The 23401-nt window shown below is 42.6% G+C and overlaps 1 protein-coding gene across 1 annotated transcript in view; it reads left to right on the top strand.

Annotated features, from left to right (window-relative positions):
* The window catches only part of AHCY (adenosylhomocysteinase), a 54427-nt gene extending 31468 nt beyond the window's left edge, over positions 1–22959 (top strand). Inside the window, exons 11-12 of the mRNA XM_003932046.4 lie at positions 11560–11714; positions 17193–22959. The gene's annotated coding sequence lies outside the window, so the exon portion shown is untranslated. The remainder of the gene's footprint in view (positions 1–11559; positions 11715–17192) is intronic.
* The last annotated feature ends 442 nt before the right edge of the window (positions 22960–23401 follow it).

Genomic DNA, 23401 nt, shown 5'->3' with positions numbered 1-23401 from the left:
CAGGACAATGCTCTTAGCACCTTAGGCTTGAGGAGGAATTCTGAAAAGGAGAAGGAGCTGGGGTGCGGTGGCTCACACCTGTAATCCCAGCACTTTGGGAGGCAGAGGCAGGTGGATAACTTGAGGCCAGGAGTTCGAGACCAGCCTGGCCAACGTGGCAAAACCATGTCTCTACTAAAAATACAAAAATTAGTGGTGGTGCATGCCTGTAATCCCAGCTACTCACACACGAGTATCTCTTGAGTCCTGGAGTCCCAGCTACTTGGGAGGCTGAGGTTGGAGGATAGCTTGAACCTCGGAGGTGGAGGCTCCAGTGAGACAAGATTGCACCACTGCACTCCAGCCTGAGTGACAGAGTGAAACTCCTTATCTTTTTTTTTTGAGATGGAGTCTCACTCTGCCAGGCTGGAGTGCAGTGGCACGATCTCAGCTCACTGCAACCTCTGCCTCCCCAGTTCAAGTGTTTCTCCTGCTTCAGCCTCCTGAGTAGCTGGGACTACAGGCATGTGCCACCACACCCAGTTAATTTCTGTATTGTTGGTAGAGATGGGGTTTCACCATGTTGGCCAGGCTGGTCTCAATCTCTTGACGGCGGGATCCACCCACTTCGACCTCCCAAAGTACTGGGATTACAGGTGTGAGCCATCGCGCCCAGCTGAGACTCCTTCTCAAAACAAACAAAAAACAAAAGCAAGAACTGGCTGGGTCCATCCACTCATTTCTGTAATCCCAGAACTTTGGAAGGCTGAGGCAGGAGGATTGATTGAGACCAGGAGTTTGAGACCAGCCTGGGCAACATAGCAAGAGCCCATCTCTAAAGAAAAAACAAAACTGATACATAGTCTGAGGGACTAGACCACATATGGTAATAAGGGTTCTACCCTCTAACAAGGGCAATGGCCATGGGTCACTGGACCATACATAAGCTTTCTAAGGACAGGATTTATATTGGACTTCTTCACCGCTATGTCCACAGCACCTGGCACACAGTAGGTGCTTTTGCTGAATGAATGAACAGGCTGGTCTTCCATATGGTTGTCTGGACCCAGCAGGCAAATGGCTTTGTTACTAATGGACTGAGTCTTTAGCTTTGCATCCTAGCCTCACCCCTGGGGGCCAAATGGTGCCTGCTTGGTGAACAGTGTCTGGAAAACAGGAGCAGTGACTGCAATATGTTCCCAATATGACATTTACTCAGCAGCAGCTGTAATACAAGGAACAAAAGATTCTTGCCCTGTGGGACTGGAGCCTAAATGATAGAAAACAAAACAACTGGCAGCTTTCCTGTGTGTGGGTGTGTATGTGTGTTTGTTTCTTGTTGTGTTAAAGAACAGAGAGGCAGGTGGATCACGAGGTCAAGAGATCGAAACCATCCTGGTCAACATGGTGAAACCCCGTCTCTACTAAAAATACAAAAAATTAGCTGGGCATGGTGGCGCGTGCCTGTAATCCCAGCTACTCAGGAGGCTGAGGCAGGAGAATTGCCTGAACCCAGGAGGCGGAGGTTGCGGTGAGCCGAGATCGTGCCATTGCACTCCAGCCTGGGTAACAAGAGTGAGACTCTGTCTCAAAAACAACAACCACAACCACAACAACAAAAAGCTAGCCAGGCTTGGTGGCAGACACCTGTAATCCTAGCTACTCAGGAGGCTGAGGCAGGAGAATTGCTTGAACCGGGGAGGCAGAGGCTGTGGTGAGCTGAGATTGTGCCATTGCACTCCAGCCTAGGCAACAAGAGCGAAACTCTGTCTCCAAATAAATAAATAAATAAATAAATAAAATAAAGGAAAAAAAAAGAAAGGAAGGAAGGAAGAAATCAATGAGCTTTTGTTTTTAAAAATCAACCCAGAGTCTCAGAGGCAATAAAATGGTTTTGCCTGAGAGGAAGAAGGGTTTGTAGGATTAGAAGAGGGCAGAAGAGAATTTCTGGGTCTGGCTTTGAGGGCATGGTGCTGAGGAGCACTAAGGCCTCTTTTTGTGGCCAGGTCCTACTCCAGGCCTCCCACAGACTCCTAGGACCAGAAAGTCTTGAATGGGGATGACTGTGTGCTCAGGGAGGTGAGCAAAGGCACTGCAGATCCAAAGCCTCAGCAGAGGTCTCCAAGCCATAGCGAGGACTGGAAAAAGGGTCCTAGAATAGACCATCATTTTGGGCAAAGAACACCAAAGGTGGCAGACACCCTCGACTAACAGACATCTTCCTCTCAATATGTGTAGGTTTCTGATAAAGGACCAAGATTGGATTTACTATTCGTTGTTGGATGGAAGCCAAGGGTATTTAATTTAGAAAACTAAAGAAATGTGACATTGTCACCACCTGTATGCCAGAGAAGAAAGTAATACCTGCTAGCAGTGTTGAACATCAGCCTCCACACTTTCCTTTAAAGTATTTAGGTTTCCTGGCTCAAAGAAGTATCAAGCTTGGTTTGCTTAACTGTGCCTCTCAGGAGTTTGAAGGATATGTGCATATGGGTGTGCATGCTGCTCCGTGAGGGAGCCTTGCACTTGGGCCCCATTCCAGTCCCTCCCTTACCATGCAATGGGAGCCGGAGTGAAAGGTGGACTCAGACAAAGACATTCCCTGAAAAAAGGAGGAAAGGAAGCTGGGCAGAAGTTGCCTGCAGGACTGGGACTGCTCAGGATTGGGATGCCCCAAATCTTGCTTTGAAACACATCCCCAAGTCTGCACTGCCCCCAGGTGGCCACACCAGAGCTCGGCTCTGTACTTGGTATGGACAGAAGACTGTATGGGATGGGTGTGTTTCTTCCAGCTGGAGCTCTTTAGAGACTCATCCGTAAACCTGATGAGATACAGAATTCTGAAGGAAGAGCAAGCCTTAGTGAGGAAGGGGGTGAGTTCTGTTTACTCTGAAGTATCTGTGGAATACACTGAAATACAGATATCTAGGAATCTGTCAAAATAAAAATCTAAAGTTCTGGAGAGAGGTCTAAACTAGACATGCAGACAGGAGTGTTATCATATATGTAGTAATTAAAACCAGGGGAACAGATGAGATCACCCAGGGAAAATGGAAACAGAGACAAGGGCTGAGTTCCAAGGACTAAACTCTGGAGTGGGCTAGGAAAGGTTTGGTGATATCACCTTACATATCTGGAACTTTGGAGTTAGATTCTCAACTGCTTTCATACTCATTATCTTAATTCTCATCTCAGAGGTTCTGTAAAAAACCTGGTGAAACCAGGTATGACTGGGATAATGGCAATACTACAAGAAATCTGATCCATCGGACAGGCAGTAGGTGGGACCCTGATACAGTGTCACGGAGGATAGTGATTTCCAGGAGTAGGCTTGAAGCCCCAGGTTAGCATGACACGGAATGACTCCTAAGAGGACTTGTCTTGCCTAGACTCTTGGTGAAAAGCATAGCTGGTCTGTGGCGCTGGGTTAGAAATGCTGTTGCAGGACAGTGGCAGACCTGACAAAAGCTCTACAAGGGGCGCTGCAAGAAGCAAGTGCAGCCTGCCTGCCTCCGCGTGTCCTACAGGCAGCAGTCCACTAGACTGAGCTGAGGAAGGACCACCAACTGGGAAGACAGACATCCTTTCCACAGACAGAAATAAGGCAGCGAGAATACTTGCTACTTTCTGAGTGACTGGGGTTGGTGGGAGACATGAAGGCTGACCTGGCCCTACAAGGAGGCCTGTAATACAGACAGAAGGGTAGAATGCAGGGCAGAGATAAATGCAATGAGGTGACTCCTTTGGTACAGTCCCCACTTCCTTCAATTGGTCTCGCCCACTCTGAACGTACTTCTTCCCATAGCATTTCAGAGTTTCCCTGTGTTATACGTGTTATTGTGCACCTATTCAAATGCTCCCTTGAGTTTCTCAGACTGTTGATCGGTGTGACTTCTCCAGGGTCTGCATATCCTGAAGCCACCTATATTATTATTTACTCAATATTTTTCTTTAAATCAACTAACTTTTCCAAAACTGAAATATATTTGTGTAAATCGGAAAATTTATAGCATGTTAGTGTCATTTGTCACAAAGAGAATATAATCCTAGAAAAAAAAAATAAAACAGTGTCAGTAAATTCTAAATAACTACTGTTACCAGAAGAAAACTCCAGGCCTGAGATCTATTTTCTTGATTAAAAAGGAATATGTTAAAAAGGAATAAGTTTTGGAATATGTCAATGACATATTAACCCCAAATGAGACTTTATTCTAGATGAATCCAGGCTTAAAAGCAAATGAAAAAGGGAATTACTTCTTCATAATGTGATGATTTTATGCTTTCCATCTACCACCTAAAATCATCTTCTATTTAACTTGAAGTCATCTCACATACCACCAGCAGTACACATGCTAAGCTTCTGGAGACAAAAGGGCTGAAAGCAGGCTAATGAGTTCCACAAGTAAACTGAAAAAACTAAACTGGCCAACTTCACCTCCTTTACAAGTTTGTGTAAATGCTCTACAACCTTGTGTAAAATTTCTCCTTTGTATCCCCTTTGGCAACTAGAGTAGAATGGCACACATAAATATGCTCAATAAATATTGGGAACTTAGAAAAAGTTGATCTGAATAAGACCCTGGGAGTCTGAGGGGAAGATGGATTTTCTGTAATACACTCCCTCATCTCCCACCTCCAACCAATAATAGGCTCAGCCTGAAGTCTAAGCAAGATGTGGAAATGCCATATACCAGCAAAGAACTGGTTCTAAGGACTGAACTATATGAATAATAGTTATTTCTCTCCTTTTGGACTTGGAGATCTGTATTTTGATAAATAATTATATTTACTCTTGTAACAGTCCTGCCCCATTTTCAAGTGATAGACCAACTCCAAAGTATCTTCCCCTCTTAAAGGTCATTTACAGTAAGTGATGTGCTTCAGATGTGTCTTACACTGAACTGAAAACAAACTATCAAGGAACACTCCTCACCAGCCATATCCAAAAGGCATTCTATGTTTGTATCCATTCTAATATCTCTTCTAGATTTTGTACAGATAACATTAGCAATGGATACATACATTTTTCACTGCTGTTTACAAAATAAAATATCTGAGTCTCTCAAAGGCAGTTTAGGAAATTCAGCATCCTCCGAAGAGAAAGATGAAACCATCATCAGTAGATTCCCAGTCCTAGGACAGGCCAGCTTAAAGTGACTAGGACTGTGGACAGAGATGAAACTGACAAACGTTACATACTTGGCCCTAGTCTCGAGCAGGGGATTGACTTTTTCTCTGAGAAGAACTTTAGAGGCCAAGGAAAAGACAGGTTGAAAAGAAATTCTCTCTGAACAGGTATATAGCTAAGGCAAAGATTTCAGAATTCTGGCTCATGAATCTTTTCCCCCAGCCTAGTTTAGTGCTATGACCAAATACTACAAAGAACCAACTTAAGACTACCACCAGAATTACTTATTTATGACTCATTTCCCCCTTTGTGTATCATTGATGGCAATATCTAAGTGACCGATTGGTTCTCCTTTGTGCCTCATCCGTCAATCAGTGGATTCCCAAATACTGCTAATTATGTCCATTTTCAACCCAAGTTAAACATAATAAGGAAGTTAAATCCTACTGCTGTCAAAGCTACCCCAAATTCCAAAGTCATATATAAGTGATTTGAGGATTGTCTACTGTCTAGAGAATTCTTGTCAAGTTCCCAATAGAAAAATGAGAGCTGGCCTCATTATTAAATCATGTCATAATCAGTGGCCCATTTTCTTTCCAGCTTTGGTGATGACATCCTTGCATCAGCACAGCAGAGTTAAACTGTCAGATTCCTGAAGCAATTCCCCTTTGGACTTACCTGTAGATATTACTGAGTAAGAAGGATCGGTGAACTCAGGATCCCGGCTTTGGTTCAGTGACTTTGGCAGCCTAACCAAAGCTATTCCCTGCCTTCACATTTGCTTTTTATGCAACTCTGGGCTGTTGATGACCTCCAGCTGTGGGGCCATCCCTCTGACCACTCTGCCTGGCCTCCCAGATCTTCAGTGCTTTCATAGCTAAGGGGCCTCTATATTTTCCTGCTCCGTGGACTTCTCTGCCTCAAGGATTCCTACCTCCCAGGGTGCTGCCAACTCAGCAAGGGTTTCCTTGGTATGAGTTCTTTTGCTTATGGCAACTGAGCTATCACATTTCTCATCAGGAAGAGCAGCCTGAAATTAAGGTGCAAAAATTAAACTGTCAAGACTACAGGCATTTGATGCAATTGAATTTCAAGCAGAGTCTGAAGCTCCCTGGAGTAGAGCTTGCTGTATGGGGGCCTAATGGCCATGGCTTTGAAGCAGTCTGATAATCTGAAATGTCTCTTAACCATGTTAAAGCCCTTGTAGAGCCAGAATCCAACAGATTTTCTGAACTAGAACTCTGCTACCATTCTCCAAGCCTGAATTATGGCTTTGCCACTTACTAGCTGTGACCTCAGACAAATTATTTAACCTCTTTGGCTTCACTTTCCTAAGATGTAAAATGCGGGCAATGAGACTTATTCTACAGTGCTAATTTGAGCTTTAAACAAGCTATGATATGTATAGTACATGGTAGATGCTCAATTCATTTCAGTTCCCTTAACTCTACCTTCTACATTTTAGAGGAAATCTATTTACCAAAAGAAATAACTAAGATCAGAGCAGAACTGAAGGAAATAGAGACACAAAAAAAACTTAAAAAAAAATCAATTAACCCAGGAGCTGGTTTTTTGAAAAGATCAACAAAATAGACAGACCACTAGCCAGATTAATAAAAAAGGAGAGAAGAATCAAGTAGATGCAATAACAAACAATAAAGGGGATATCACTACAGATTCCACAGAAATACAAACCATCATCAGAGATTACTACAAACAACTCTATAAACCATATGCACATAAACCAGTAAACTCGGAAGAAATTGATAAATTCCTGGACACTTGCACCCTCCCAAGCCTAAACCAGGAAGAAATCGAAACCATGAATAGATGAATAACAAGGGCTGAAGTTGAGGCAGCAATTAAGAACCTACCAACCAAAAAATGACCAGGTCCAGATGGGTTAATAGACAAATTCTACCAGACATACAAAGAAGAGCTGGTATCACCCCTTCTGAAACTATTCCAAACAATCCAAAAAGAGGGAATCCTTCCCAAATCATTTTATGAGACCAAAGTCATCCTGATACCAAAACCCGGCAGAGACTCAACAAAAAAAGAAAACTTTAGGCCAATATCCGTGATGAACATAGATGCAAAAATCTTCAATAAAATATAGGCAAACCGATTGCAACAGCACATCAAAAAGCTTATCCATCAAAAAAAAGCTTATCTCAATAGATGCAGAGAAGGCCTTCAACAAAATTCAACAGCCCTTTATACTAAAAACTCTCAATAAACTAGGTATTGATGGAATGTATCTCAAAATAATTAAAGCTATTTACAACAAACCCACAGCCAATATCATACTGAATGGGCAAAAACTGGAAGCATTCCCTTTGAAATCTGGCACTAGACGAGGATGCCCTTTCTCACCACTCCTATTCAATACAGTATTGGAAGTTCTAGCCAGAGCCATCAGGCAAGAAAAAGAAATAAAGGGTATTCAATTAGGAAAGGAAAAAGTCAAATTGTCTCTATTTGCAGATGACATGATTATGTATTTAGAAGACCCCTTCGTCTCAGCCCAAAATCTCCTTAAGCTGATAAGCAACTTCATCAAAGTCTCGGGATACAAAAATCAATGTGCAGAAATCACAAGCATTCCTATATACCAGTAACAGACTTAAAGAGAGCCAAATCAGGAAAGAACTGCCATTCACAATTGCTACAAAGAGAATAAAATACCTAGGAATACAACTAACAAAGGATGTAAAGAACCTCTTCAAGGAGAACTATAAACCACTGCTTAAGGAAATAAAAGAGGACACAAACAGATAAAAAACATTCCATGCTCATGGTTAGGAAGAATCAATATTGTGAAAATGGCCATACTGCCCAAAGTAATTTATAGATTCAACACTATCCCCATCAAGTGACCTGTGATCCTCTTCACAGTACTGGAAAAAACCACCTTAAACTTCTTTTTTTTTTTTTTTTTTTTTTTGAGACGGAGTTTCGCTCTTGTTACCCAGGCTGGAGTGCAATGGCACGATCTCGGCTCACCGCAACCTCCGCCTCCTGGGTTCAAGCAATTCTCCTGCCTCAGCCTCCCGAGTAGCTGGGATTACAGGCACGCGCCACCATGCCCAGCTAATTTTTGTATTTTTAGTAGAGACGGGGTTTCACCATGTTGACCAGGATGGTCTCGATCTCTTGACCTCGTGATCCACCCACCTCGGCCTCCCAAAGTGCTGGGATTACAGGCGTGAGCCACTGCGCCCGGCCCACCTTAAACTTCTTATGGAACCAAAAGAGAGCCCGCATAGTCAAGACAATTCTAAGCAAAAAGAACAAAGCTGGAGGCATCACACAACCTGACTTCAAACTATACCACAAGGCTACAGTAATCAAAACAGCATGGTACTGGTACCAAAACAGACATATAGACCAATGGAACACAACAGAGGCCTCGGAGGCAACGCCACACATCTACAAGCATCTGATCTTTGACAAACCTGACAAAGACAAGCAATGGGGAAAGGATTCCCTGTTTAATAAATGATGTTGAGAAAACTGGCTAGCCATGTTCAGAAAGCAGAAACTGGACCCCTTTCTGACACCTTACACTAAAATTAACTCTTGATGGATTAAAGACTTAAGCATAAGACCTAACACCATAAAAACCCTAGAAGAAAACCTGGGCAAAACCATTCAGGACATAGGCATAGGCAAGGACTTCATGAGTAAAACACCAAAAGCATTGGCAACAAAAGCCAAAATAGACAAATGGGATCTAATTAACTCCAGGGCTTCTGTACAGCAAAAGAAACAATCATTAAGAGTGAACTGGCAACCAACAGAATGGGAAAAAATTTTTGCGATCTACCTATCTGACAAAGGGCTAATAGCCAGAATCTACAAAGAACTAAAACAGATTTATAAGAAAAACACAAGCAAACCCATTCAAAAGTGGGCAAAGAACATGAACAGGCACTTTTCAAAAGAAGACATACATAAGGCCAATAAACAAAAATGTGCTTATCATCACTGGTCATTAGAGAAATGCAAATCAAAACCACATTGAGATACCATCTCATGCCAGTTACAATGGCGATCATTCAAAAATCTGGAAACAACAAATGCTAGAGAGGATGTGGAGAAATAGGAACACTTTTACACTGTTGGTGGGAGTGTAAATTAGTTCAACCATTGTGGAAGACAGTGTGGCGATTCCTCAAGGACCTAGAAATAGAAATTCCACTTAATTCAGCAATCCCATTACTGAGTATATAAACAAAGGATTATAAGTCATTCTATTATAAAGACACATGCACATGTATGTTCACTGTGGCACTGTTTATAATAGCAAAGACCTGGAACCAACCCAAATGCCCATCAATGATAGACTGGACAAGGAAAATGTGGCACACATACACCATGGAATACTATGCAGCCATCAAAAATGATGAGTTCGTGTCCTTTGTAGGGACATGGATGAATCTGGAAACCATCATTCTCAGCAAACTGATACAAGAACAGAAAAACAAACACTGCATGTTCTTATTCATAGACGGGTGTAGAACAATGAGAACACAGGAATATAGGGAGGGGAGCATCACACACTGGGGTCTGTTGCGGGGGAACAGGGGAGGGACAGCGGTGGGTAGGGAGGTTGAGAGGGATGACATATGCAGAAATGCCAGATATAGGTGTCAGGGGATGGAGGCACCAAACCACATTGCCATGTATGTACCTAGGCAACAATCCTGCATGTTTTACACATGGACCCCAAAACCTAAAGTGCAATTATATATATATAATATATATATTATATATATATATTTGCTCTTGTCAAATGCCTCATGTAGGACTAATTTATATATATATAATAAAACATTATAAATAATTATATTTATATATTTGATATGTAAGTATAAATATATATTTACAATATATTATAATATATATTTATATACCATATATTATATATTAATATAATAACTATAAATTAGTCCTACATGAGGCATTTGACAAGAGCAAATATATATATAATATATAAATTAGTCCTGCATGAGGCCTTTGACAAGAGCAAATACTCAATTTCCCTGGGAAGACACAGCCCCAGATCACACAAAATTCACATAGAAAAAGCCCTGCCACGGCCCAGGCGCAGTGGCTCAAGCCTATAATCCCAGCACTTTGGGAGGCCGAGGCTGGTGGATCACGAGGTCAAGAGATCGAGACCATCCTGGTCAACATGGTGAAACCCCGTCTCTACTAAAAATACAGAAAATTAGGTGGGCATCGTGGCACATGCCTGTAATCCCAGCTACTCAGGAGGCTGAGGCAGGAGAATTGCCTGAACCCAGGAGGCGGAGGTTGTGGTGAGCCGAGATCTGCCATTGCACTCCAGCCTGGGTAACAAGAGCAAAACTCCGTCTCAAAAAAAAAAAAAAAAAAGCCCTGCCACACATGAGCTCTTAAAAATTATAAAATGCCATCATCACTACTTCCCACTCCAATCTTACTTTCAAAAAAAAAAATTCTAAAATGTGACTGGGCATAGTGGCTCATACCTGTAATCCCAGCATTTTGAGAGGCTGAGATAAGAGGATTGCTTGAAGCTAGGAGTTGGAGACCATCTTGATCAACATAGTGAGACTCCTTCTCTACCAAAAACTAAAGAAAATTTTTTTTTTTTTTTTTTTTTTTTTTGAGACGGAGTTTCGCTCTTGTTACCCAGGCTGGAGTGCAATGGCACAATCTCGGCTCACTGCAACCTCCGCCTCCTGGGTTCAGGCAATTCTCCTGCCTCAGCCTCCTGAGTAGCTGGGATTACAGGCACACGCCACCACACCCAGCTAATTTTTTGTATTTTTAGTAGAGACGGGGTTTCACCATGTTGACCAGGATGGTCTCGATCTCTTGACCTCGTGATCCACCCGCCTTGGCCTCCCAAAGTGCTGGGATTACAGGCTTGAGCCACCGCGCCCGGCCAAGAAAAAATTTAATCAGTAAATAAGTGTGTGCATTTGTATATTGTCAAATTATACACCTAGTTAACAGATAAGATAGACTCCCTGTGGTTCAAAAGTAAAAGCAGACTCAAGAGGCCATGGCAGGGGAAGGGAGTGGTCATGCTCTCTATTTACCTTGGAAAGTATTACAAAACCTGTTTTTCTGCAACCAAGTCAAAGAAAAGTGCCTGGAAACAACCACAGCTGGGAATTCCCTTAGTGACTAGGAAGATATCCCCTTGTGTTAACTGACCAACCACTTGGAATCAGCTAAAGGAGAGACTGGTGATTTGGGGCTTAAAGGCCATCTGATCAAGCCTCTGTTCCTCACTCTCCGGACTACCTCCTCTCCCATACAGTTTTTGTCTTCGTAATTCCTAACTTTCCAAACCCCTCCAACTTTGAAGTATATTTTCGGTTTGCACCAAACGCTGCATCTTCCCAGTCCACAGATTGCTTTTAGAAAGTAAAGTTCTCCTTTTTCTTCTGCAGATCTCATGGTCTTTTGTTAATGTTTCTTGGTGATGAAAGATGGGATCCAATATGGCCCTCAAGCTCCTTCCCAAAGTGATCTGGACCAAAGCATCCGTGCCTGCAAGAGCCCTTTGAGGTCAGTTGTCTTCTTGGCTGTGCTGGGAAGGAATGGGGTAAGTCCTCTCAGATCCTACATCTCCTGTTTCTCGTTTTGTTTTTTGAGAGGGAATCTCGCTCTGTCATCCACACTGGAGTGCAGTAGTGCCACCTTGGCTCACCATAACCTCTGCCTCCCAGGTTCAAATGATTCTCCTGCCTCAATCTCCCAAGAAGCTGGGATTACAGATACCTACGACCACGCCTGGCTAATTTTTATATTTTCAGTAGAGACAGGTTTCATCATGTTGGCCAGGCTGTTCTTGAACTCCTGATCTCAGGTGATCCACCTGTCTAGGCCTCCCAAAGTGCTGGGTTTACAGGCAAGAGCCACCAGCCCAGTTTAGTTTACATAACAAATGTTATCTTTGTTTAAGATACATTTCCTTGCAATTTTGCCTTTACCAGACCTTTTCTGAAGTCCTTCTTTTGTCTAAGCAAATGATGGTGTTTAGATCTAGGTTCCGTGCCTTTGCGATATAAATTTTCACCTAAGAGTCATCCCTTTGGAAATGCCAATTCAGAATTGCCTAGCTCACCTGGACCGGTACTGGTACTCAGCCTGTTAGGAACCAGGATACACAGCAGGAGGTGAGCAGCCAGCAGGAGTAAGCATTACTGCCTGAGCTCTGCTTCCTGTCAAATCAGCAGGGCATTAGATTCTCATAGAAGCACAAACCCTACTGTGAACTGTGCATGTGAGGAATCTAGATTGTGTGCTCCTTATGAGACTCTAATCCCTGATGATCAGAGGTGGAACAATTTCATCCTGAAACCACACCAACCCTGGGTCTGTGGAAAAATTGTCTTCCATGAAACTGACCCCTGGTACCAAAAAGGTTGGGGACTGCTGGTTTCGGGCAATAGAACAGGTAATCAAGAGACTGACAGTCTAAAGAGGGGTAGAGAAATTATTTGAAAACTAGCAAATAAAAATTCTTATACAGCTATAAAATCTGCTTTGGTCTGTCTGTCTATATGTTTATGTGCCACACGTATGCAATACTGCACTACTAAATATATGTAAGAGCTCTAATTGGCCTAAAGAAAAACTAAGTCCTTAAATAAAATATTTTATCAAAAAAACAGAAACTCAAATGCCTTTTAGCTCATGTGATTTTAGTAATCACTGGTAAATAAAACCAGTTTAAAACTGTTGACAAAATAAAATTATAATTTCTTCAGAGTTGTCACTATTAAATTACAAATGTAATTCAGAGGCCAGGAACAGTGGTTCACACCACTGTAATCTTAGAACTTTTGGAATCTGTGGTGGAAGGATTGTTTGAATTAAAGACCAGCCTGGGCAATATGGTGAGACCCTGTCTCTTCAAAAAATAAACAAAATTAGTTGGGTATAGTGGCATGTGCTGATAGTCCTAGCTACTTAGGAGACTGCAGCAGGAAGATCACTTGAGCCTGGGAAACTGAGGCTGCAGTAAGCCATAATCATGCCCATTGCACTACAGCTGGGGTGACAAAGCAAGACCCTGTCTGAAAAAAGTCAAAACAAAAAAAACTCAAAAACCTAAAACAAACAAAACATGTGTATGTGTGTGTGTTTGTGTGTGTGTGTAAAATTCAGACATTTTGCTAGGGCCTACTAAGTCATATAGGTTTAGGATGTTCCTACTAGATGTTTTAAGGTCATAAAGTGTTGTTTTTGTAGTTTTGATACTTGCTTGATACGTCTGTGAGTTAAAACTGTAATGGCTGGCTACTGGGCTCCCCTGAAGCCATACATATATCTTACTGTGAGCTTATCTTTGGTCTTGAGCCTCTGGATTTGGGGTCTGAACAGTGGCCATGGTGAGGCCTAGGGACACGTCCTCAACATCTAGACCAGCTGCAAGATCACAGTTAAGTCCAGTATGACCTTATCCTCTCTGGCCCAGTTTTGCCTTCTGGCCAGGCTGGAACAGGTTTTATCCTCCAGGCATCATCCTCACAGCTCTGTCCTCTGATCTGAGCTCTATGCCTGATAAATTCAGGACCTGGACAGGCCCTGACCTTCATAACTCCTTGGGTGTCACATGGGTACTTGGGACCCAGGACAACTGGGAAAGACATTAGGAAGGGTATCCGTATCATAGTTTCAAAATTATTTTCCATAATTTAAAATCTCAAAGTCATGCTCTGTTAAATTAAGTAATACATAATCATAGAACATCTGAGCCATTTCTAGATAAGTTTAAGTTTATATACTTTGACATTTTATATGGTATGGAAACAACTAATACATCTAGATGTTAACAAACAAGAATTTAAGGCTAAAATTACAAAATGTTCTTCATCTACAAATACTAGTATATAACAATTCAAAATTAGTTACTTCCCAGGTTTTTCATTGGATATTACGGTTACTAAGACTTAAAACTGTAGTTAATATATGTAATTAAAACTACTAGATATAAAATAAACAATTCTATATAGAGAGGATATAAAGAAAGAGGGATGTGTTTTCGGTTAAAAAAAAAAAAATTAAAAAGAGGCCAGGCGCAGTGGCTCACGCCTGTAATCCCACCACTTTGGGAGGCAGAGGCAGGTGGATCACCTGAGGTCAGGAGTTCGAGACCAGCCTGGCCAACATGGTGAAACCACATCTCTACTAAAAATACAAAAATTAGCCCAGTGTGGTGGTGCACACCTGTAATCCCAGCTACTCGAGAGGCTGAAACAGAAGAACTGCTTGAACCAGGGAGGTGGAGGTTGCAGTAAGCCAAGATCGTGCCACTGCATTCCAGCCTGGGTGACACAGTAAGACTCTATCTCAAAAAAAAAAAAAAAAAAAAGAAGTTAAAAAGAGAGAGTAGGGCCAAGTGTGGTGGCTCACGCCTATAATCCCAGCACATTGGGAGGCTGAGGTGGGTGGATCACTTGAACCCAGGAGGCGGAGGCAGAGGTTGCAGTGAGCCAAGATCACACCACTGCACTCCTGCCTGGGTGACAGAACAAGACCCCCTCTCAAAAATTAATTAATTAATTAATTAAAATTAAAGACAAATTTTTTCTTTCACCTGATAAAAAACTGTGTGTGCTCAAAATGATGAATAATAAAGTAAATTTTTGCCCTAAGCTAGAATACCCCCACCCCAAAAAGAAATGTACAAAACTGAAGGTTTAAATTTTATTTATTTATTTATTTATTTTTAAGAGACAGGGTCTATGTTGCCCAAGCTGGAGCGCAGTGGTTATTCACAGGTGCGATCCCACTACTGATCAGCACAGGAGTTTTGACCTGCTCTGTTTCTGACCTGGCCCAGTTTATCCCTCCTTATTAGGCGACCTGGTGGTCCCCTGTTCCCAGGAAGTCACCATATTGATGCCAAACCTAGTGCGGACACCCAATCAGCATAGTGTACTACAGCCCAGAACTCCTGGGCTGTAGTACACTAAACAATCCTCCCACCTAAGCCTCCCGAATAGCTGGGACTACAGGCACGCATCACCGCACCCGGTGAAACTGAAGGTTTCAACAAGTAATAAACAGTTTAGGAAAGATTAGTCTCATGAAAGAAATTCTGTGTGTGATCAAGTTGGCTAAAATTAAAAGAAAATTATTTGTAAATTTTACTAAAAATTGAACATAATTCAAAAGCACACTGACACAAGGCCAGATGTGGGGTCCTGATTTGAAGTAACAGGGTTTTCTCAGAACACTGATCTACTCTTCAGTAAAAATTGTAAAAGGTTTTTCTTTATCTTTCCGGTAACTGGCCCAGGAAGTAGATTCCATTTTGTGTTTCATCAAGATAATTTCTGTGCTTTGTGCCTTTAAGATCTTTTGTCACTTTGCTTTTATTTCATAGTGACCTGTGGTCTTATTTTGATCAAGTATTTTAAACCTTTTATATTTGACAAGCTACCCAAAATTAAATTTCCAATTTTAAAAACAATTATTTTTGACCCAACTTAGACGTAACAGGAACCCACCCCTAAGGTCTAAGAAAGACATATTAGAGGCCGGGCGCGGTGGCTCAAGCCTGTAATCCCAGCACTTTGGGAGGCCGAGACGGGTGGATCATAAGGTCAAGAGATCGAGACCATCCTGGTCAACATGGTGAAACCCCGTCTCCACTAAAAATACAAGAAATTAGCTGGGTGTGGTGGCGCGTGCCTGTAATCCCAGCTACTCAGGAGGCTGAGGCAGGAGAACTGCCTGAACCCAGGAGGCGGAGGTTGCGGTGAGCCGAGATCGCGCCATTGCACTCCAGCCTGGGTAACAAGAGCGGAACTCCGTCTCAAAAAAAAAAAAAAAAAAAAAAAAGAAAGACATATTAGACTTATTTGGCATGCTAAAATCATACAGGAAGCACTGACACATTTTAAAATGGTGTTTAACTTATATAAATGTATTATTAATACTAATATTGTTAACACATTGTGTAATGTGTTAATAACATTAACGTGTTTCCAAATCATATCATTTTCCTAAATTCTGATATGTCTTGGTAGATGTTATCATAGTCGTTATTATGTTAAATTTTTTTTTTTTTTTGAGACGGAGTTTCGCTCTTGTTACCCAGGCTGGAGTGCAATGGCGCGATCTCGGCTCACCGCAACCTCCGCCTCCTGGGTTCAGGCAATTCTCCTGCCTCAGCCTCCTGAGTAGCTGGAATTACAGGCACGCGCCACCATGCCCAGCTAATTTTTTGTATTTTTAGTAGAGACGGGGTTTCACCATGTTGACCAGGATGGTCTCGATCTCTTGACCTCGTGATCCACCAGCCTCGGCCTCCCAAAGTGCTGGGATTACAGGCTTGAGCCACCGCGCCCGGCCTTATGTTAAATTGTTGTATGCCACAGAAATAACCAAATTTCTTTGCCAATTGCATCTTTAACTATGGCTACTCTAAGTTTTGGATCCAGTCCACAGTTATTGTCTCTTTTTTTTTTTGGAACAGGGACTCATGGCATAATCAGGGCTCACTCTCACTACAGCCTCGACCTCCTGGGCTCATGCAATTATCCTGCCCCAGTTCCCTGAGTGGCTGGGTCTACAGGTGTGCACCATTGTGCCCAACTAATTTTTTTTTTTTTAATTTTAGTAGAGATGATTAGCTGGGTGTGGTGGCATGCACCTATAATCCTAGTTACTCAGGAGGCTGAGGTAGGAGAATTGCTGGAACCCAGGAGCTGAAGGATGCAGTGAGCCAAGATCAAGCTACTGCACTCCAGCCTGGGTGACAGAGCAAGACTGTCTCAAAAAAAAAAAAAAAAAAAAAAAAAATTTAGTAGAGGTGAGGTCTCACTGTGTTGCTCAGGCTAGTATTGAACTGAGCTCAAGTGATCCTCCCACCTTGGCCTCCCAAAGTGCTGGGATTATAGGCGTGAGGCACTGTGCCTAGTTCACATTAAATCCTTCTTATAATAGGCCTAAGTGCCTAGCTCCTCTTTATAATTATTCTTGTCTGCTTAAACAAATGTTTTACCAGTTCTCTAACCCAGATTTTGATCACATGACACTTGTACGTTTTTGTTTTTGTTTTTTTCAGACAGGAGACTCACTACCCCAGGCTGGTTTCAAATACCTAGGCTCAAGTGATCCTCCAGCCTCAGTCTACCACCAAAGTGCTAGGATTACAGGCATGAGCCACCACACTCAGCCTACTTCCACATCTTATCCACAGACTTAACCAGTACTACCAAACATCAATAAGAGACTCATAAAGATTTAACAGGTACCTTCCTGTCTTTCTCACTCTGCTTGGTCCAAGTTGTTTAAACTGGCTATAAGTCTCAGCAACATGAGTCCTACTGAGGGACTACATGGACTCACTCTAGCAACAATAAGGAACATAGCATAAGTTGGTCATCAATGCTGCCTACAGCAGGTTTCAACTAAAAGGAGGAAATCTCAAATTATGACCCCAGTTACCAGACAAGATGAACGAACTCCTTGGGGTTCAAAAGTAAAAGCAGACCCAAGAGGCCATCCCAGGGCAAGGGAGTGGTCATGCTCTCTGTAACCTTAGAAAGCATTGCAAAACCTAGTTTTCTGCAACCAAGTTAAAGAACAATGCCTGGAAACAACTGCAGCTGGGAATTTCCCAAGTGACCAACAGACCACCTGGTGTCAACCAACTAACCACGTGGAACAAACCAATTAAGAGAGACAGGTGATTTTGGGCTTCAAGGCCATCCAGTTAAGACTGTTTCTCACTCTCCTGATTACCCTCCCCTGCCCTGCAGTTTTTGTGTATATAATCTCTAACTCTCCACCGACCCCACAACTTTGGAGCACATTTTCAGTTTGCCCAGAAGGCAACATCTCCTTAGTCTGCAGATTGCTTGCATTTATTTATTGACTGATTGATTGATTTGGAGACAGAGTCCCACTGTTGCCCAGGCTGGAATGCAATGGCATGATCTCGGCTCACTGCAACCTCTGCCTCCTGGATTAAAGCGATTCTCCTGCCTCAGGCTTCCAAGGAGCTGGGACTACAGGTGTGTGCTAACACACCCAGCTAATTTTTATACTTTTAGGAGAGATGGAGTTTCACCATGTTGGCCAGGCTGGTCTCGAATTCCTGACCTCAAGTGATCCCCCTGCCTTGGCCTCCCAAAGTGCTGGGATTACAGGTTTAAGCCACAGTGCCTGGCCTGCAGATTACTCTTAGAAAATAAAGTTCTCTTTTTTCCTCTGCAGAGCTCATGGTCTTTTACTAAAAACATACATAATAAAAATTGTGGAGGACTTTCATTTTTTGCTTCTGTAATATTTCATTTTTTATTAGCCATTATTTCCTTTGTAACCAGAGAAACAATATAAATTTCTATTTAAAAATACAAGGTTTTTTTTTCTTCAAGATGGTGGATTCAAAGCTTTCAGCATGCCTTAGCCACTTGGAAACAGCAAAAGAGCTCATAAAGACCAACTATGAGAGCTTTAATTCAAGAAGGAAGACAGGAATTCACTGAAATAGTAAAGGATAACCCAGACCCTGGAGAGGAGAAGGTGGACAAGCAGCCTCCATGGTGGTGTTTGGATGATAAATGTGAGCGAAGCTCCAGTATGTGACAGGGGCAGTCGGTCTTCCTCTGTGACTCTACCTTTCCACTAGGAATCTGTACAACATAAGCCAAGGGAGAACTGTTTCTCCCAAGCCCTGGGAGACAGAGAAAGGGAAAGACACTGGGAAAGGTGCAGACAGTTTCCCAGATCTGGGGCCAAGAGGACGATGCCATTTTTAATCCAGGCTCATATAAAGCCAGACATTGTATGGCAACCTGGCAGTGGCAGTCAGCATTTTAGTCTCATGCTAGAGACTGGAGTGCTTGCTCTGGAATGGGGGAAGGGCCCCTAGAGCCAGAATTGATCACTGAGTGTGAAGACTGCCCCAGCCATAAACACTGAATTAGGCTCTCTCCAATCCTAGGAATGGAGAGGACAGTTGCTGAAGCTAAAGTTTCTCCCCAGTGGTGAGACTTGTAGCTAGGGACAGTTTTGTGACTTGGAACCAGTCTACATGTGCCATTGCTTAGTGCCCCAGGCTGCTCCCTTGGTCAGTTGGGGTATAGTGTCCCACCAGCTCCAAGAAGCAGAAGGTGGGGCAGAACCTACTCCCCTGGAGGTCTAACCCTTGGTGCAGTCCACTCTTAAGGGAGGGGAGAACATGGCCTGCTAAAGCCCTCTTTGGGTAAACGCAAGCTCAGCACCAGCTGTCGAAGGCAGCACCACCAAAGCCTGTAAATAGACATGGAGAGGAGGTCATCTCTCTCCCCTTACCATTGTCCTCAGTACACTGTTGTGGATTTGACAATGGCTATTCCCATCAGGGCTGGGGAGCATGGGCTTAAAGAAACCACTTCTTGGGCTTCTCCAGCAGCTTCGCTCTCACTGAAGGTGAACACTCTGAAGCAGACATCCCCAAACTTTTTACACAGGGGGCCAGTTCACTGTCCCTCAGACCGTTGAAGGGCCGCCACACACTGTGCTCCTCTCACTGACCACCAATGAAAGGGGTGCCCCTTCCTGAAGTGCGGTGGGGGGCCGGATAAATGGCCTCAGGGGACCACATGCGGTCCGCGGGCTGTAGTTTGGGGACACCTGCGAAGGATGCTTTGTCTGATTCTCCGTTGCTTCCACCCCTATGCCTACCTGATGGTGCTTACTCTTAAGCACCATCTACTAGACTGCAACCTGAATTATACCACCAAACAAAAAGACATCACTACAACAAATAATGTCTGAGAAAGCCACTGCATGAATGTACCTACAACCAAGGAACCTATATAGAGTCTTGGTACCCTGAAAACACCCAGCAATAAAGCCAATCATATACCACGGTCCTACCAACAAAGGTAAAAAAGAATAAAAAATCAAGAAGCCACCAGGTGCAGTGGCTCACACCTGTAATCCTAGCACTTTGGAAGGCTGAGGCAGGTGGATTACCTGAGGTCAGGAGTTCGAGACCAGCCTGGCCAACATGGCAAAGCCCCATCTCTACTAAGAATACAAAAATTAGCTGGGCATAGTGGCGGGCATCTATAATCCCAGCTACTTGAAAGGCTGTGGCAGGAGAATTGCTTGAGCCCAGGGGGTGGAGGTTGCAGTGAGCTGAGATTGCATCACTTCATTCCAGCCTGGGTGAAAAAGCAAAACTTCATCTCAAAAAATAAAAATAAAGAAAAATAAAGAAACCCTATCCAAATGATAGCAAATTCAAAAAAAGGAAGTGTCAGTTCCTTCAGATGAGAAGGAACTAGGAGAAGAACTCCAGCAAAACAAAAAGCCAGAGTGTTTAGTCACCTTCAGAGGATCCCACTAGGTCCCAAGCAATGGATCCTAACCAGAATAAAATGTCAGAAATGACAGATATATAATTTAGAATATGGATGGTAAAGAAACTCAATGAGATCCAAGATAAAGTTGAAATCCAACACAAGGAAGTCAGAAGAACAATCCAAGATTTGAAAGATGACACAGCTCTATTAAGAACAAATGAAAAAATTTCTAGAATTAAAAATTCACAGCCGGGTGTGGTGGTTCACATCTGTAATCCCAGCACTTTGTGAAGCTGAGGCAGGCTGATCACCTGAGGTTGGGAGATCAAGACCAGCCTGACCAACACAGAGAAACCTCTTGTCTACTAAAAGTACAAAACTAGCTGGGTGTGGTGGCATTTGCCTGTGATCCCAGCTACTCAGGAGGCTAAGGCAAGAGAATTGCTTGAACCCAGGAGGTAGAGGTTGCAGTGAGCTGAGATCACACCATTACACTCCAGCCTGGGCAATAAACAAGAGTGAAACTCTGTTTTAGAAAAAAAAATTCACTAACAGAATTTCAAAACACAGTAAAAAGCCTTAACAACAAACTATACTAAGTAGAAGAAAAAATTTCAGAGCTCAAAGACCAATCTCGAATCAACCTAGTCAGACAAAATAAATATAAAAGAATTTTTTAAAAATGAACAAAGCCCTCAAGAAATATGGGATTACATAAAGTGATCAAATTTATGACTTACTGGAATTTCTAAGAGAAGTGCAAGCAAGAAACTTGAGAAATATATTCAAGGATATAATTCAGGAAAAATTCTCCAATTTGGCTAGAGAGTTCAACATGCAGATACAAGAAATCTAGAGAACTCCTGAGAGATAATATGCAAGATGACCATCCCCAAGGTACATAGTCATCAGACTATCCAGGCTTAATGTGAAAGAAAAAATCTTAAAGGCAACTAGAGAAAAGCATCATATGATCTATAAAGGGAAATCGATCAGACTAACAGTGACCTTCCCAGCAGAAAGGACTTAAAGACAAAAGAGACTGGGGCCCATTTTTAGGATTTTTAAATTTTAAGTAGAGATAGGATCTTGCTCTGTTGCCCAGGCTAGAGTACAGTTGTATAATCATAGCTCAAACTCCTAGGCAGCACTTGAGCCTAGGCATCACTTAAGCCTAGGAGTTTGCAGCCTCAAACTCCTAGGCTCAAGTGATCCTCCCACATCAAATTCCTGAGTTGCTGGGATGACAGGTGCATGCCACAATGCCTGGCTAATCTTTTTAACTTTTTGTAGAGATGGGGTCTCGCTTTATTGCCCAGACTAGTCTTGAACTCCTGGCCTCAAGCAATCCTCTTCATAAATGAAGGAGAAATAAAGTCTTTCCTAGACAAACATTCACTATGAGAATTTGTCACCACCAAACCAGTCCTACAAGAGGTGCTTAAGGGAGTTCTAACTGTGGAAACTAAAGAATGATACTTGCTACCACAAAAACACAGAGCCCACACACTCTATAAGGCAATTAGCTAACAACACTACAATGGCAACAAAACTTAGCATACCAATATTAACCTCAAAGGTAAATAGTCTAAGCACTCCACTTAAAAGACATCGAGTGCCAAGCTGGATTAAAAAAAAAAAACAAAAAAAAAACCAAGATCCATCCTTCTTCTGTCTGCAAGAGATCCATCTCACATATAATGATACCCATAGGCTCGAAGTAAAGAGACAGAAAGATCTATTGTGCAAATGGAAACAACAACAACAAAAAGCACAGGGGTGGCTATACTTGTATCAGATAGAATGGACTTTAACAAACAACAGTAAAAAAGACAAAGAATGGCATTACATAATCATGAAGGGTTCAATTCAAAAACAAGACCTAACTATCCTAAATACACATGCACCCAATATTGGAGCAGCCAGATTTATAGAATAATTACTTGTAGACCTAAGAAAAGACTTATACAGATACACAATAATAGTAGAGGACTTCAACACACGCTTGACATTATTAGGCACATCACAAAGGCAGAAAACTAACAATTCTGGACTTAAATTTGACATATGGCCATGATTCACAGCAGGCTGGGAGGCCATGGTGGATGGATCTGTTGATCCTAGGAGTTTGAGACCAGCCTGGGCAACATGATAAAATCCTGCCTCTACTAAAGAAAAAAAATACAAAAACTATATAATAGACAGGCATGGTGGTACATTCCTGTAGTCTCAGCTACGGAAGAGGCTGAGGTGGGAGGATCACTTGAGCCCGGAAGACAGAGGTTGCAGTGAGCTGAGATCATGCCACTGCACTCCAGTCTGAGCAACCAGGCAAGACCCTGTCTCCAAAAAAAAAAAAAAAAAAAAAAGAGAAAGAAAAAAGAAGGCCGGGCGTAGTGGCTCACGCCTGTAATCCAAGCACTTTGGAGGCCAAGGTGGGCGGATCACCTGAGGTCAGGAGTTCAAGCAGCCTGACCAACATGGTGAAACCCCGTCTTTAAAAAAATAGAAATTAAAATAAAAAATAAAAAACAAGCCGGGCGCGGTGGCTCAAGCCTGTAATCCCAGCACTTTGGGAGGCCGAGGCGGGTGGATCACGAGGTCAAGAGATCGAGACCATCCTGGTCAACATGGTGAAACCCCGTCTCTACTAAAGATACAAAAAATTAGCTGGACATGGTGGCACGTGCCTGTAATCCCAGCTACTCAGGAGGCTGAGGCAGGAGAATTGCCTGAACCCAGGAGGCGGAGGTTGCGGTGAGCCGAGATCGCGCCATTGCACTCCAGCCTGGGTAACAAGAGCGAAACTCCGTCTCAAAAAAAAAAAAAAAAAAAAAAAAAAAAGAAAAGAAAAAGAACATTGACACCTGACTAATCAGATCTAATAGACATCTATAGACTATTCCACCCAATGACCACAGAATATACATTCTTCTCATCTGCACACATAACATACTCTAAGATTGACCATGTTTAG

Source organism: Saimiri boliviensis, chromosome 9 (assembly GCF_048565385.1).
Source record: "Saimiri boliviensis isolate mSaiBol1 chromosome 9, mSaiBol1.pri, whole genome shotgun sequence".
In the NCBI taxonomy this organism is placed as follows: Eukaryota; Metazoa; Chordata; class Mammalia; order Primates; family Cebidae; genus Saimiri; species Saimiri boliviensis.
The sequence above is the reverse complement of the archived record's forward strand: the minus strand, read 5'-3'. Positions and strand labels throughout refer to the sequence as shown.